Raw genomic sequence first — 18,348 nt, forward strand, 5'->3', positions numbered from 1 at the left:
TCCCAGTAAGAAACAGATGTCACACTCAAATTAGGATAATCCAACAGATTACCTGAATATAGAGCTATTTACAGAGATGACATTATAAGGGAACCACAGAGTATGATGCTGCAATGTGGGCCTAGTAACTGTGGAGCTGAGGCACTCTGACTCAAGGGAGAAGGGAGGGAGAAGTTATTGGACCACTGAAGCGAGAGCTAAGGAAATCAATACCTGAGTTTATCCTTTTCCCTCCCCCATGACCAGACCCAACCTGAAGCCTCTGGGCACAAGAGCCCTGTGGCTACCAGGCAAGTTGTTCCCTTTCCTTGGGCAGGAAACAGGGAAGAGAAGAGAGAACAGAAAATCCAGAGGAATGAAACAACACTGTCAAAGTCAAAAATATAAACCATAGAAAAAGACTCTTCTCCTAAACTAATATAAGGTATGTAAATTATAATTATTAAATATTATTAGTAATTACAATCAAGAAGCATATGGTTGAATATTTATAATTTCTATTACCATTATTAGACTGAGTTTATAATCTGGCCTAACACAAATCTCGTCAAAAGATCATAATTAGAGACACACACACACATACACAAAAATTAATATATGCAACAGCTAGGTTCATCATTCGTTCGCTCAGTCATTAACATGTACTCTGCTAGGCACCAGAGATTAAAAAAGATCTCTGCTCTACAGAAATTCACAGTGTAGTAAAAAAGACAATTTTAGCAAGTAATTAGAAGACAATAGAAGTAAAAAGTGGTTAAAGACCTTAGAATAGGGAAGCCTTCATAAAGTGCTAACGTTTGAGACTTGAAGAAATAATTACTCTAGACAGGGGATAAAGCTTGAACAAAAGCATGGAGTGAGAGGGTCTGATATGTATGGAAAGTCACAAAAAATTCAGAATGATGGTAAACGGTGCAAGTGAGGATGTGAGATGCAGATGAGGCAGAAAAGATGACTTAGGACCAAATCATTAATGCCCTGTTCACCATGAAAAAAGCATAAGTTTCATCCTAGGATAATGTTTTTCGAACTTTTCACCATAAAAACAACAAAGAAGACTGAACTTATACACCCATAGGTCTGCCGACAACATATGCAGCAGTTTCTACTTCAAGCAAAGACATTTTTAAAGTCTTAAACCTAACTGTAAAAGCTAGTGAGAATTTTGCATTATACTCTTTTGTAATACATGAAACAGATATTTTGACCCACTTACAAATGAGTAAAGTGGATACCACATTAAGCTCAGTCATAATTAGTTTGGTGCTTCTAATACTCCCAGGAATAAGCTAAGAAAACACCCTCTCCAGGAAGTTTGAAAAGCAGGTTTGAAAAATTTCATGAGGCAATAAAGAGGCAATGGAGATTTTTAAAAAACACATATATAAAAATATAAATTGGTGTTGTTTAGTCGTTGTGTCCAACTCTTTTGCAACCCCATAGACTGTAGCCCGTCAGGCTCCTCTGTCCATGGGATTTACCAAGCAAGAATACTGGAGAGAGTGCATTGCCACTTCTTTCTTGAGGGTATCTTCCTGACCCAGGGACTGAACCCACATTTCCTGCACTGGCAGGTGGATTCTTTACCACTGAGCCACACACACACACACACAGACACACACACACACACACACACACACACACACACAGAGCTGTATATATTTATCTATATATATAGAGAGAAAGATCAGTTCAGTTCAGTCGCTCAGTCGTGTCCGACTCTTTGTGACCCCATGAATTGCAGCACGCCAGGCCTCCCTGTCCATCACTAACTCCCGGAGTCCACTCAGACTCACGTCCATCGAGTCAGTGATGCCATCCAGCCATCTCATCCTCTGTCGTCCCCTTCTCCTCCTGCCCCCAGTCCCTCCCAGCATCAGAGTCTTTTCCAATGAGTCAACTCTTCGCATGAGGTGGCCAAAGTACAGGAGTTTCAGCTTTAGCATCATTCCTTCCAAAGAACACCCAGGGCTGATCTCCTTCAGAATGGACTGGTTGGATCTCCTTGCAGTCCAAGGGACTCTTAAGAGTCTTCTCCAACATCACAGTTCAAAAGCATCAATTCTTCGGCGCTCAGCCTTCTTCACAGTCCAACTCTCACATCCATACATGACCACAGGAAAAACCATAATAGAGAGAGATAGATATAAAAAGAGAGAGAAAATCAGGTCTAGAGTTCTAAAAATGGAGGTTGGGATTAAACATCAAAAATTAGCCACCCTGCAACCAAATCCCTTCTATACAAGTATTGTTTGGCATGCAAAGTGTGAAAATATGTTTTTCAAGTAACATTTAAACATTCAGTTCAGTTCAGTTGCTCAGTCGTGTCTGACTCTTTGCAACCCCATGAACTGCAGCACACCAGGCTTCCCTGTCCATCACCAACTCCCGGAGTCCACCCAAACCCATGTCCATTGAGTCAGTGATGCCATCCAACCATCTTATCCTCTGTCATCTCCTTCTCCTCCTGCCTTCAATCTTTCCCAGCATCAAGGTCTTTTCAAATCAGTCAACTCTTTGCATCAGGTGGCCAAAGTATTGGCGTTTCAGCTTCAACATCAGTCCTTCCAATGAACACCCAGGACTGATCTCCTTTAGGATGGACTGGTTGGATCTCCTTGCAGTCCAAGGAACCCTCAAGAGTCTTCTTCAACACCACAGTTCAAAAGCATCAATTCTTCAGTGCTCAGCTTTCTTTATAGTCCAACTCTCACATCCATACATGACTAGCAAAAAAACCATAGCCTTGACTAGATGGACGTTTTTTGACCAAGTAATGTCTCTGCTTTTTAGTATGTTGTCTAGGTTGGTTGTAACTTTTCTTCCAAGGAGTAAGTGTCTTTTAATTTCATGGCTGTAGGAGACTGATTTAAACTATTCTCGAAATACATCAAGTTCAGAGGACCCTGGACCAAATTAACCCATGACACATCTTCCAGTTACTAAGTAAAGGCCACCCCTTTTTGAAGATGTCTGCACCCTCCTCTACTTTATTTCTCATCAAGAAGGCATGTACACTCACCCCATCTGCCTCACTCATGTCCAGTGTTACTTTTGAGACTTCCATGATGTTTGCACTTGCTGTTTTTGGTATAGGTGAAAGCTGAAGCTTTTATAGTTAATGAAACCACTAACAGGAGAGGAGGGAAATAGAAAGGAGAAGAGATGAGAAGAGAAACAATGAAAGGGAAGGTGAGAAGAGGGAAAGAGAACATTTTCTCTGAGAAAGAGTTGAACATTTGGAGAAAGACTTGCCCGAAAAGGATCATAAGGATGGTCAAGTTAGTAAGAAAACTAAGATTGTGCTGTTATGACAGCCAAGTGAGTAGAGATCTCCAACAAAGAAACACAAAGTCCCATGTGGTCAAAAGGTTCAATTCCAATGAATTTGGAATTGTGGGAATTGTTGTGGTTTCAACAGAAGTCTGACTGCAACACATTTGGGGAAGTGGAAAGAGAAAAGAGAGATAAACAGACCAAAACATCCTTTCAGTAAATTATATTTTGTATGTTCTTTGAACAGTTTAATCCACAGGATAGAGTGCATTCTAAAATTTTTGAGTTATTTTATATTTAAAGGTTTGCAAAACAGATGAGAAATTACTATCCTAAATTATAAAAACTTTCTTAAAGTTTAATTTAAATAAATTTTATTTTCAAGATACATGTATCACCAGAGAAAAGGCATTATTGGTAAAGAGCAATGACTCATACTGAATTCTAAAACAGTGTTTGAATATGAGGATAGATGACGTCTTGAAGTAACCCAACTTCATGACAAAACTGTTTTTTTTTTCTATTCAACCTTGATACTGACTCCTATTTTAAAGGAATGAAAAAATATTAATGAAAGCATGTATTATGCCGAAGAATTACATAGATTATCCTCCCACTCAAATAATAATAAGTACATTTGTAGAAGAGTAATAAATTCATTCACAACCAATGATCTATAGGTTATGGCAGAAAACCAAAAACATACCCTACTAGGAGTCTGTGACTGAAGAGAATTTATGGAAGGGACCATTTTACAAAGGCTTCCACACAGTTAAAGACAACTGTAAAGAATGGCATCCCATCCAAATACTCATGACAGTGGAAAGGCAGCCAGCCCCAGGCCTCAGTTAGAAGATGGAATATTTACTAGAACCCACTCAAGTAAACTTGTAACTGTAGATGGAAAAAAAAAAAAGATGATCAGGAGCTTCAAGAGAGCAATAGCTGCAAACAACCTGAATGATGCCTGACAGGAAAGGAGCTGAGGGAATAAATATCTCAAACCTGTTGTCATCCAGTTTTCCAATTTCCAGTCATTATCTCCCATTTTCTAAACTCAGTCAGAACATAAGGGAGACCAGTTGAGTGGACATTAACACCAGTCTTCCCAGTAGCAGAAGAAGAGAAGGGTTATAAAACGGTATCTCCAGCATATCCTCCAGACAATAAATAGTTTTCTCTTGGGGAGCTGTCTAGAATCTACATTACAGAATTTTCTTCAACCAACAAGATGGTGGCCTTTTGTGTCATTTTCTCTCACTATTGGGAAGAGTGGCACATCAGTTCAGTCAGTTCAGTCGCTCAGTCGTGTCCAACTCTTTGCGACCCCATGAACTGCAGCACACCAGGCCTCCCTGTCCATCACTATCTCCTGGAGTCCACTCAGACTCACATCCATAGAGTCAGTGATGCCATCCAGCCATCTCATCCTCTGTTGTCCCCTTCTCCTCCTGCCCTCAATCCCTCCCAGCATCAGAGTCTTTTCCAATGAGTCAACTCTTTGCATGAGGTGGCCAAAGTACTGGAGTTTCAGCTTTAGCATCATTCCCTCCAAAGAACACCCAGGGCTGATCTCCTTGAGAATGGACTGGTTGGATCTCCTTGCAGTCCAAGGGACTCTCAGGAGTCTTTTCCAACACCACAGTTCAAAAGCATCAATTCGTCATCACTCAGCTTTCTTCACAGCGTGGCACATAAGGCAGCATTATGTTTAGTGTAGTGGTATTTTTGTTGTTTGTTCATTTATTTATAGCATCTAGTGCCTTTTCTTATGTTGAGAGAATGTGTCACTGTTGACTGTCTCCATGGAGAGGTAGGGAAAAGGTGCTTCTGCCTTTGACTATGAATGCTTGAAGGAAAGACCCTTGCTCTTCCTGCCCTGTGCCCACAAATGCAAGTCTCTGGACCCAAGAACATTGAATGAGATCCGTCCTTCTGAGACTCTCAACTTGTAGTAGATAAGTGGTATTAACTAGAGTTAGGCTTTCCTCTAGACATAGGGAGAAGCTGTGGTCAGTTCCTAAGCAGCAGCAATGGCAGTCTGACCAGGCTATGAACACTTGTGGTACTTCATGTACTTTTACTATTGGGAAGCACTTAGTTCAATCCATTCTGCTAATTTAGCCTTCCAGCTTCTCTGTAATTATCTAAATTCTAAAGATGCTCACAATAGATGCTCTTGTTGGCTTCTGTGTGGTCAAGAGCATCTTTTTTTTTTTTTTAATTAGAGTATACTTGCTTTACAATGTTGTGTTGGTTTCTGCTGTAAAATAAAGTGAAACAGCTATATGTATTCATATATCTCCTCCCTCTGACTCCCCATATTTCACCTCTCTAGGTCATCAGAGAGCATGGATCTGAGTTCCCTATGCTATACAGCAACTTCCCACTAGCTATCTATTTTACACATGGTAGTGTACACATGTCAGTGCTACACTTCAATTCTCACCATCTCCCCTTCATGTCCACGAGTCTGTTCTTTACATCTACATCTTATTGCTGCCTTGAAAGAGGTCCACCTGTACCATTTTCTGGATTTCATATATATGCATTAATATATGATAGTTGTTTTTCTTTTTCTGACTGACTTCACTCTGTCAGAGAGACTCTAGGTCCATCCATATCTCTGCAAATGGCACAATGTCATTTCTTTTTATGGCTGAGTAATATTCCATTGTATATATGTGTTTGCTGCATTGAGTGGCCAGTTGCATGACACCAGGTTTTACTCAGGTTCACACCACTGATGTGAACCTATCCCAAGTTGTCCTATACTCCTTACCCAGCCACTCTCTTGACCTTGGTGACTGATTTAGTCCTTTCTTTGTCCTGACCCTATCCTCAACTGGATCATTTCTCTTCCCTTATCTACCTGTCTTTTAAAAATTCCTTAAAAAATTGCAAATAGAACTGCCTTATGACCCAGCAATCCCACTGCTGGGCATATACACCGAGGAAACCAGAACTGAAAGAGACACATGTACCCCAATGTTCATTGCAGCACTGTTTATAATAGCCAGGACATGGAAACAACCTAGATGTCCATCAGCAGATGAATGGATAAGAAAGCTGTGGTACATATACACAATGGAGTATTATTCAGCCATTAAAAAGAATACATTTGAATCAGTTCTTATGAGATGGATGAAACTGGAGCCAATTATACAGAGTGAAGTAAGCCAGAAAGAAAGATGCCAATACAGTATACTAACACATATATATGGAATTTAGAAAGATGTAAGGATAACCCTGTATGCGAGACAGCAAAAGAGACACAGATGTATAGAACAGACTTTCGGACTCTGAGAGAGACGGAGAGGGTGAGATGATTTGGGAGAATGGCATTGAAACATGTATACTATCATGTAAGAAATGAATCGCCAGTCTGTTTGATACAGGATACAGGATGCTTGGGGCTGGTGCACAGGGATGATCCAGAGAGATGATATGTGATGGGAGGTGGGGGGGTGGTTCAGGATTGGGAACTCAGGTACACCTGTGGTGGATTCATGCCAATGTATGGCAAAACTAATACAGTATTGTAAAGTAAAATAAAGTAAAACAAAAATTAAAAAAAAAAACCTAAAAATAAATAAATAAATAAAATTAGTACTAATTTTTTAATCTCAATACTCGCCTTTAGAAAAGTTCAATACTTGAATTCATTTAGATGTGTGTACAGGCTTCCCAGGTGGTGCTAGTGGCAAAGAACCCACCTGCCAGTGCAGGAGGCATAAGAGACACAGCTTTGGTCCCTCAGGAAGATCCCCTGGAGAAGAGCATGGCAATCCACTCCAGTATTCTTGACTAGAGAATCCCATGGACAGAGGAGCTTGGCAGGCCACTGTGCATGGGGTTGCAAAGAGTCAGACACGACTGGTGTGTAACTAATAGAAGCTTGATAAGACAAACAGTAGATTTTCAGGTGTCAGAGGTCAGCTGTAAGTTGAGCTATCTAGGGAACAAGAAGACTATCCTGGCAGTCTTAAAAAATCTCAGCAGTGAGATGACTGATTACCCTCCTTAAAAATCTGAATGTGGGACTTCCCTGGTGGTCCAGTGGCTGGGACTCATCTCTCAGTGAGGACCTGAGTTTGATCCCTAGTCAGGGAACTAGATCTCACATGTGGCCACTAAAGATCCTACATGCAGCAGCAAAGCCCAAGGATCCCGTGTGCTGTGACTGAGACTTGGTACAGCCAAATAGATAAAGAAACATTAAAAAAAAATCTGAATACTAAAAGAAAGAGGAAAAACAGCATTTTATACTTGTCTCCTGCAGATCAACCACAATGAGCTACACACTTTCAGATGACATTATCTTTTTTCATTCTCACAATTTAAAAGTTTAGGAAATTTCCCCAAATAACTGCTATTTAGACACAGAGCTGGGATTTTAACATGTAATTCTTTCCTCAGCTCCTGGCATACTACCACTCTGCCTAAAAATCACAGCTACTTCTTTAAAGATTCTGACATTCCAAGTGTGAGAAAATTAGCGGCAGCAGTCAGTTCAGTGACAAAAGTACAGGAGACTGTATGGGATCTTATGTTTCAAGATGAATTTTTGACAGCACCAGAGACATTTTATGAAGAAGTCATGAATTTGACTGGGTTATGCTTAGAACATCTACTAGAAAACCACTTCTTAAATTACTATTTTATTTTCTATGGTATTGATGGAAAGGAAACTATAATTTGTTTATGTGTCAGAGGTAGTCTGTTTGTTTACTGTTAATGATAGCCAAAATGTCTGACATGTAATAATGTTCTGGTAACACTTAAATCAACCTGATTATATTGAAACCTAATAAACAATAACTAGAATTTTTTTTAATATGCTTCTGGCTGTGGAAGCACTGCCAATCTGTAAAATATTTGAATTCCAAACCACAAATGGATGTGTATTCAATTGTATAATCAAAGGGGAGGAAATAAAAAACACAGTTTTGATTGAGTAGCCTTTTAACCTGAAATTAAAGAAAAATAACTGAAAATCATAAAAGGACCCTTCAATTTTGAATTTTAATTTTAGGGAATTAATATTATTTTGTGACCATGATGAGGTTAGTGTAGTTGAATTCTTTTTGGTAATCGAGTTTCATAGGTGTGACTGGAAGCAGCTGCAAAAGCAAATCAAGTTTTCTCAGAAAGAATATTAATAGGATTCTGAAATTCCTCATTCCCAAGAGAAAAGTAAAACTTAAGCTAAATACTTGAAAGAATACACATTTTACATGTTTCTTTTATTAGTGATGAGAGTTGCTTATTAATCAATGTTTAACAATGTAATTACAGCTGTTTTAGTCTCACCAGATAACACAGATTAATAAATGACCTGCAACTAGTGAAGTGTGCAGAAAGGGTAATGAATTCTTTCCATCAGCACTCTAATTTATTAGTAATAAACAAAGACCATGATGAATTAGGAGAATTGTAGAGTTTCTGAATATTGAAATCAAATTTCCAGATGAAAGCATTTAATCATTCAGTTTTCCTTCATTTACTTCTCTTCATGTCTGATAATGTGGTGGGATTTGCTTTTCTGGACTGCATTAAATAGTTCATCTAAAGCTCATATCTTATACTGTTTGCAAGTTTACATTGATCCAACTCTTATTATTATATATTAGTTTTTACCTAACACTGAAAGTAGTATAATTTTGATATCAACTAATCAAATTATGATGTTGAGAAGAGCTCCTGTTCCAGCTCAAGGAGGCACTATTGGATGAGGCACTATTTTTCCAAAACTGGTTTAAACTATGTAGAATTCTATTTGACAAACTGAGTTAACTCAAAGGAGAAAGACACAAATGCATATGCTTTATGATAAATATAACCAAAATCTGATGGGGAAGAAAAGTTACTAGTCATATGCATACACATAATTAACATTGTACAATATTTGACAATCATTTGAAATATGTCTTTAATTCTAGCTCCATTTTGAACTTCAGTAGCAGAGAGGTGTTCAAATATGAGCACTACCTGGTGGCATATGTTAATTATAATACACGTCCCTTCTGTTGTCTCCAGTTACCACCATATGCTATTTTGTTATCACTTTTGTGGGGAGTACATTCCAAATCTGAGTCACTAACTTAGAATTGCAATATTGCATTAAAAATAATTAGAAGCATAAGATAGCAAGGCTTTTGTTACATTATTTAAGACAAGAAATGATTATGCCTATATATGTATATAAAGCACATGTATATATGTTGTGTGTATGTATATGTACAGGTCACATACTGCTGAACTGTATTTTAAGAAGTGGATCCTGAAAGAAAGGCATAAATCCCTTTAAGTCACAGGATAAAGAGTAAACAACAAGTGTGAAAAGTCAAAGGATAAGAATTTGAAGCAAAATAAATTGTTGCACTAACTTTGTGCTCAGAATGGAAATAATTTAGTGAGAAAATTATTCTCTCCTGATGAGAAAGCCTAAATCAGAATTTTTCAAAACCCCAAGGGTTGACACTGATTCCTGTATCCACTTACTGTTGTAGACACCCTCTCTTCTTGTATCTTGAGTCTAGCTGGTAAAACAGAAAGCTTTTTCTTTCATGTAAAAAAAAGAAAGTAAGTAGAGGGAGAACTACTTATACATAGGCAGAAGGTAACCTAGTGCTTTTTCTACATACAAATTTCCAAAGGAGGATGTTAAAAGCTTCAACACTAAGACTGGAAAGTGTAGCCTGCAATTGCTGGAGAAACTGAAGTCATCATACATCATTAGGAGGGATGTGAAATGTTTCAGGTACTGTCAAAAAAAAGTTTGACAATTTCTCAAAAAAATTAAATGTAATTGTGATTAAAAAGCTTCCAATAACAAAAGTCCAGGGCCAGATGGCTTCACAGGCGAATTCTATCAAACATTTAGAGAACAGCTAACACCTTAACTTCTGAAACTTTTCCAAAAAATTGCAGAGAGAGAAACACTCCCAAACTCATTCCACAAGACCCCCATCACCCTGAGACCAAAATCAGACAAAAACATCACAAGAAGGAAAATTCAGGCCAATATCACTGATGCAAAAGTCCTCAACAAAATACTGGCAAACTGAATCCAACAACACATTAAAAGGATCATACACCATGATCAAGTAGGATTTATCCGAGGGTTGCAAAAATTCTTTAATATATGCAAATAAATGTGATATACCACATTAACAAATTGAAGAAAAACCATATGATCATCTCAATAGGTTCAGAAAAAGCTTTCAACAAAATTCAACACACATGATAAAAATAAGCAAAAAATAAACTCTCCAGAAAGCGGTCATGGACCGAACCTACTTCAACAAAATAAAGACCACATATGACAGAGCGACATCAAACATTATTCTCAAAGGTGAGAAATTGAAAGTATTTCCTCTAAAATTAGGAACAAGGGTTGTTTGCCTTCTTAGCACTATTATTCAGTATAATTCTGGAAGTCCTAACCATGGCAATCAGAGCAGAAATGCAAATAAAAGGTATCCAAACTGCCAAAGAAGAAAAAGAAATAAATGGAATTCAAAATGGCAAAGAAGGAAACCTGTCACTGTTTGCAGATGGCATGATAATATAATTAGAAAATCTTAAAGATGCCCAAGTAAACTACTAGAACTAATCATTGAATTTATAAAAGTTGCAGGATACAAAAATAATACACAGAAATCTCTTGTATTTCTATAGACTAACAATGGAAGATCAGAAAGATATTAAGGAAACAATCTCACTTACCATTGCTACAAAAAGAATAAATTACCTAGGAATAAACTTACCAAAGAGGCAAAAGACCTGTACACAGCAACTGTAAGATACTGATGAAAGAAATCAAAGGGAACATAAATAGATGGAGAGATATACCATATTCTTGGATTAGAAGAATCAATATTGTGAAAATGACTATACTACCCAAAGCAATCTACAGATTCAATGCAATCCCTATCAAATTACCAATGGCATTTTTCACAGAACTAGAACAAAACTTTTTTACAGTTTGTTTGGAAACTCAAAAGACCTCAAATAACAAAAGCAATCTTGAGGATAAAAAGAAAAACAAGGAGGAATCAGGCTCCCTGACTTCAGACTATTCTATAGGGTTACAGTGGTCAAGATTGTACAGTACTGGCACAAAAACAGAAATATAGGTCAATGGAAAAGGATAGAAAACCCAGAGATAAACCCACATACCTATGTCACCTAATCTATGAAAAAGGAGGCCAGAATGTAAAATGGAGGAAAGACAGCCTCTTCAAATAAGTTTTGCTGGGAAAACTGGAAAGCTACATGTAAAAGAATAGTACTACAACACTCCCTAACATACACAAAAATAAACTCAAGATGGATTAAAGACCTAAAACTCTTAGAGGTAAACATAGAACATTCTTTGATATAAATCACAGGAAGATCTTTTTTGGCTCACTTCCTAGAATAATGAGAATAATAAGTACTATTTATAATAGCTAGGACATGGAAGTAACCTAGATGTCCATTGACAGATGGATAAAGAAGTTGTGGTACATATACACAATGGAATATGACTCAGCCATAAAAGGAACACATTTGACTCAGTTCTAACAAGATAGATGAGCCTAGAGCCTATTATACAGAATGAGTAAATTAGAGAAAGACAGATCTTGTATACTAATGCATATATATGGAACTTAGAAAGATGGTACTGTTGAACCTATCTGCTGGGTGGCAATGGAAACACAGACATAAAGAACTGACTTATGGACACAGTGGGGGAAGGAGAGGGTGGGACAAGTTGACAGATAGCGTTAAAACATGTATTACGACATGTAAAATTAGCCAGTGGAAATTTGCTGTATGACACAAGGAGCTCACACCTGGTGCTCTGTGACAACCTAGAGGAGTGGGGTGGAGCAGAAGGTGGGAAGGAAGTTCAAGAGGAAGGGGACATATGTATACCTGTATCATGTTGATGCATGGCAGAAACTGATACAATGTTATAAAGCAATTATCCTCCAATTAAAAATAAACAAATAACATAAACAAATTAAATTTAAAGGTTCTGGACAGCAAAGGAAACCATAAACAAGGTGGAAAGACAACTCTCAGAATGAGAGAAAATATTCGCAAATGAAGCAATGGAGAAAGAATTAATTTATGAAGTTATACAAACAGCTCATGCAGTTCAATTTCAAAAAAACAACCAACCCAATTAAAAAAAAAAATGGGCAGAAGACCTAAATAGAGAGTCCTCAAAAGAAGACACAGGGATGGCTAACACACATGAAAGGATGCTCAACATCACTAACAGAGAAATGCAAATCAAAACTACAATGAGAAATGTATGAGCTCAAAACTACAATGATTCTGACCTCACACTGGTCAGAATGGCCCTCATCACAAAATCCACAAACAATAAATGCTGAAGAGGGTATGGCGAAAATGGGGACCCTCTTGCAATGTTGGTGGGAATATAAATTGACACTGTCACTACGGAGAACAGTATGGAGGTTCCTTAAAAAACTAAAAATAGAACTACCAGGTGACCCAGCAATCCCACTACTGGGAAGATGAAACCATAATTCAAAAAGATACATGCACCCTAATATTCATAGCAGCACTATTTGCAGTAGCCAGGATGTGGAAGCAACCTAGATGTCCATCAACAGAAGAAAGGATAGAAAAGATATGGTATATACATCTACAATGGAGTATTACTCAGCCATAAAAAGGAACAAACTGGGTCATTTGCAGAGTTGTGGATGGACCCAGATAGTATCATACAAAGGGAAATCAGAGAAAAACAAATATTGTTTATTAACATGTATATGTGAAATGAGAAAAAAATGGTATATATGATCTTATTTAAAAGCAGAAATAGACACACAGATGGAGAGAACAAAGGTGTGGATACCAAAGGAGAAAAGTGGGGTTGAATAAATTGGGAGATAGGATTTGGCATATATACACTATTGATACTATGTATAAAATACATAACTAATGAGAATCTGGGCTTCCCTGGTGGCTCAGAGGTTAAAGCGTCTGCCTGGAATGCGGGAGACCCGGGTTCGATCCCTGCGTCGGGAAGATCCCCTGGAGAAGGAAATGGCAACCTACTCCAGTACTCTTGCCTGGAGAATCCCAGGGCATAGGGACTGAGAATGAGAATCTACTGCATAGGGAGCTCTCTTCAATGCTCTGTGGTAACCTAATTGAGAAGGAAATCCAAAAAAGAGGGGATATATGTAAACATATAGTTTATTCATTTTCCTTTACATTAGAAACTAACACAACATTGTAAAGCAACTATACTCATAAAAATTTTTTAAGAAAAATAGAAAAACAGTAAAATGGAACCTTTGTGGAAAAAGTACAATGAAGATGATTAAGCTGTAAAGAAATAAAATGAACAAGTTAAAAAAAAGTTATACAACTGAGCAATCCACTCAGTACATACCCAGCAGCAATGAAAAGAGGTACTTGAATACATATTCACCTGCACTCACAGCAGCACTGTTCACAGTAGCTAAAAGGTCCTTTGCCAACAAAGGTCCGTTTAGCCAAGGCTATGGTTTTTCCAGTAGTCATGGATGGATGTGAGAGTTGGACTATAAAGAAAGCTGAGTACTGAAGAACTGATGCTTTTGATCTGTGGTGTTGAAGAAGACTCTTGAGAGTCCCTTGGACTGCAAGGACATCCAACCAGTCCATCCTAAAGGAGATCAGTCCTGGGTGTTCATTGGAAGGACTGATGCTGAAGCTGAAACTCCAATACTTTGGCCACCTCATGTGAAGAGCTGACTCATTTGAAAAGACCTTGACGCTGGGAAAGATTGAGGGCAAGAGGAGAAGGGGATGACAGGATGAGATGGCTGAAAGGCATCACCGACTTGATGGACATGAGTTTGAGTGAACTCTTGGAGTTGGTGATGGACAGGGAGGGGCGTGCTGCGATTCATGGGGTCGCAAAGAGTCGGACATGACTGAGCGACTGAACTGAACTGAACTGAACTGATGGCCTCTTCTATAACTTTGCTGCACAAATGTTTATAACAAATGGTTCTGGAGCAACTGGAGCATAGGGCCCCTAAAATAAACCTTTACCTAAATTTCATACCTTACAAGAAAGCATTAACTCAAAAGATTCACAAACTTAAAAGTAAAATGTAGACGTATTAAACTGTTAAAAGTATATGGAAAAGTCCTAAGTCTCTAGAGCAGGCAAAGAGATTTTAGACTTGACAACAAAAGCACACAGCTCACAAAAGAAAAAAAAAATGAACCACAGAAAAATTAAAAACCTCTTCCTTGTGGAATACCTTGTGAAGAGGATGAAAAACCAAGCTACAGAGTGAAAGGTAATATTTATAAATCACATATATTTATAAAAGGTCTTGTGTATGTATGTGTGTATGTGTGTGTGTGTGTGTGCGCACACGTTAGTTGCTCAGTCATGTCCGACTCTTTGTGACCCCATGGACTGTAGCCAGCGAGGCTCCTCTGTCCCTGGAATTCTCCAGGCAAGAATATCAGAGTGGGTTCTCATTTCCTTCTTCAATACAAGGTCCTACACCTTGAATATATAACAAACGCTCAAACCTCAACACTACAAAAACAAATCAGTATATTTGATGAATATGAAAAAGATATGAAGAGTCATTTAACCAAAAAAGATATACAGGTGGCAAATAAGCATATGGGAAAATATTCAATACCATTAGGTATAAGAAAAGTTTAAATTATACCCACAGAAGATATCACTACATACCTAAATTAGTGTCTGTGCTGTGCTTAGTCACTCAGTCGTGTCTGACTCTTTGTGACCCCATGGACTGTAGCCCACCAGGCTCCTTTATTCATGGGAATTCTCTAGGCAAGAATACTGGAGTGGGTTGCTATGCTCTCTTCCAGGGGATCTCCCCATCCCAGGGATTGAACCCAGGTCTCCCACATTGCAGGCGGATTCATTTGGACTGAGCCACCAGGAAAGCCCAAGATTACTGGAGTGGGTTGTCATTTCCTTCTCCAGGGGATATTCCCGACCCAGGAATCAAACCATGGTCTCCTGCATTGCAGGATGATACTCTACCAGATGAGCCACGAGGGAAGCCCTAAATCAGTGGCTAATTTTTTAAAAAACTGTGAGAACACCAAATGCTGGCAAGGATGCAGAAAAATGAGACCACTCATACATTACTGATTAGAAGGTAAAACGGTACTTTATTAGTCAGAAGGTAGAAAGGTAAAAAGGTAGCAGTTTCAGTTTCTCACAAAACTAAACTTGTGCTTACCATATGATCCAGTAGTTGTACTCTTGGGCATTTATGCCAGAGAAATGGTAACTTATTGTCAATAAAAACCTGTACATGAATGTTCATAGTTTTATTTGTAAAGGTCAAAATCTGGAAATAATTCAAATGTCCTTCAGTGGATGAATGGGTAAATAAACTATGTTATATTCATACAATAAAATGCTACTGTCAATAAATAGCATAAACTACTGATATACTCAAAAACTTGGATATTACATGGATGTTACATTGACTGAAAACAGCCAATCTCAAAAGCTCATGTACTGGATGATTCTATTTGTGTAAACATTCCTAAAATAACAGAATGATAGAAATGGAGAAGATATCAGTGATTGCCCAGGGTTAGGAATGGTGGGGAGAAGAGTTGACTGTAACTGCAAAAGAGGAGCAAATAAAGGATGTAAGATCTTTGTGATAATGTAACAATTCTACATCTGGATTATATTGGTGGCTACATGCCTCTACACACAAGACACAATTGAGAGAACCACACACACACACACACACACACCCACCCACCCACCCCATACCCACAAGTGACTCGAGTAACTGTAAAACTGATGACATTTGAACATGCTGTGGATTGTACCAGCATCAATGTCATGGTTTTAATATTGTACAATAGTTTTATAAAGATGTTAACACTGAAGGAAACTGGGTGAATGGTATACAGTCCCTCTGTATACTCTGATTCTGTGAATCAATAATTCTTTGAAAAGTTACAAAATTAACTGAGAGTCTATTTAAAAAACCCAAGCCCAGATTTCATCTCAGACCAGTTAAATCAGCATCTCTAATTAAGCTAGGTAGTATCAAACAACAGAGAAGGCAATAGCAACCCACTCCAGTACTCTTGCCTAGCAAATCCCGTGGACAGAGGAGCCCGGTAGGCTGCAGTCTATGGGGTCGCTAGGAGTCGGACATGACTGAGCGACTTCACTTTCACTTTTCACTTTCATGCATTGGAGAAGGAAATGGCAACCCACTCCAGTGTTCTTGCCTGGAGAATCTCAGGGACAGTGGAGCCTGGTGGGCTGCTGTCTCTGGGGTCGCCCAGAGTCAGACATGACTGAAGCAACTTAGCAGCAGCAGCAGCAGTATCAAACAACAGCATATTAAAAACATCCCTGGTAGTCCCAACGAGCAGCCAGCATTAAAAACCAGTGTGCTAAAATAGGTTTTTCATGGTGTCATCCCAAAATGGAAGCAAAAAATGATCTGGAAACTTGTTAGTCATGCACATTATCAGGCCACACCGTAGACTTACTAGCTCAGAAAACAAGCAAAGTTGTGTTTTAAAAAAAAAAAATCTAGGTAATTTTGTACTATTCAATTGGTAGCAATTATTCTCAACTATGTGTATACAGTGGCATCAATCAAGGAGCTCAAAAAATAAATGTATCTAGTATCTATACACCACCACCCCAGACTGATCTATATAAATCAAACTGCTGGCCTGGGGTTGACAATTTTAAAAAGCTTCCTGGATGATTTTAATGTGTTGCCAGGTAAAAGAATCACTGCTCTAAAGCTGGGTTCTGAATTTTTTCTGCTTGAATTCTTTCAAAAATTAGATTTAGGAAACTTCCCCCAGAAAATATACATTCACACACAATTTACATATATTTTCAAGACATTTCTAGGAGTCATATAAAGAATTCCTGCTTTAGGGACTTTATATGGTTTATTTTTAAGAAACTTAAGGGGTCTCCCCCCAAAAAAGGAAAGGAGTTTTAGATAATGATAATTTATGTCCTTAGACCTAGACATTTATCAGCACATTCTGTTTCTAAGCAGGTAAACTGGATTGAGGATGAGCTGTCCATCTTGAGCTCAGAGATAATTTTTGTAATTTACTAAGCATGTATAATGAGAACATATCCTGCTTAATTCTGTCTTATTTTCCCAATAATTATCTGCTATATTTTATTATGTATAGCTCTCTTTAAAAATGAATATACATCCTCTGACGTATTGTTCCCTCTTTTGAATTTTATATATGAGTCACTCTAATGCTTTTCAAAAATTTGAATTTTTGTCATTAACACCACTGCCAAAAATCTCACTTTTGGAAAATCTAGGCTACAAGAAATGTCCTTGTGAAACACGTCTCTAGAAATAACTTCACAGAACTGATAATAAAACACATGGTCAAACTAACTGAAAACTATTCATTCACACATTCAACTATCAAGTATGTAGTATGTGTGTAACCAGTGTTCAAGGCACCAAAGAAAGAAAATATTCCCCATTCTCATGCATCTTGCAGTCTAGTTTGGAAAGAAAAGATAATAAACTTAAGTAATAACATCACATACTGAATGGTGATAAGATCTGTAGAAAAAGAAAAAAAATAAGGAATAGAGAAGTTCAAGGAAAACCTTTGTGAGCAGAGACAAGTGAGTAAACTTAAAGGAGGTAAAGGAATCATAGCTATAAACGTCTAGAGGCATTATATTCCAGGAAGAGGGAATCTGAACGGCTCGATGAAGAAGCTCCCCTGGCCTGTTAGGAGAGTGAGAAATCAGTGTGATAAAAAAAAGAAAGGGGAAAAGAGACAAGAGAGGTGGCAGTCCCAGGGTCATAGTTTGGTGGGCTTTCTTGGTCTTTAATGAACTTGATTCATACCACAACGTGAGATGGCAATCACTAGAGACTTTCCAGTGGAGGAGTGAAGTATTCTGTGTTGAAAACAGAACCCTCCAGCACAGGGGGCCACAGCCTCTGGCATCTAATGCTTGATGATGTGACGTGAAGCTGATCTAATAATAGAAATAAAGTTCACAAAAATGTC

The sequence above is a fragment of the Oryx dammah genome, unplaced genomic scaffold, assembly GCF_014754425.2.
Source record: "Oryx dammah isolate SB20612 unplaced genomic scaffold, SCBI_Odam_1.1 HiC_scaffold_4, whole genome shotgun sequence".
Lineage (NCBI taxonomy): Eukaryota > Metazoa > Chordata > Mammalia > Artiodactyla > Bovidae > Oryx > Oryx dammah.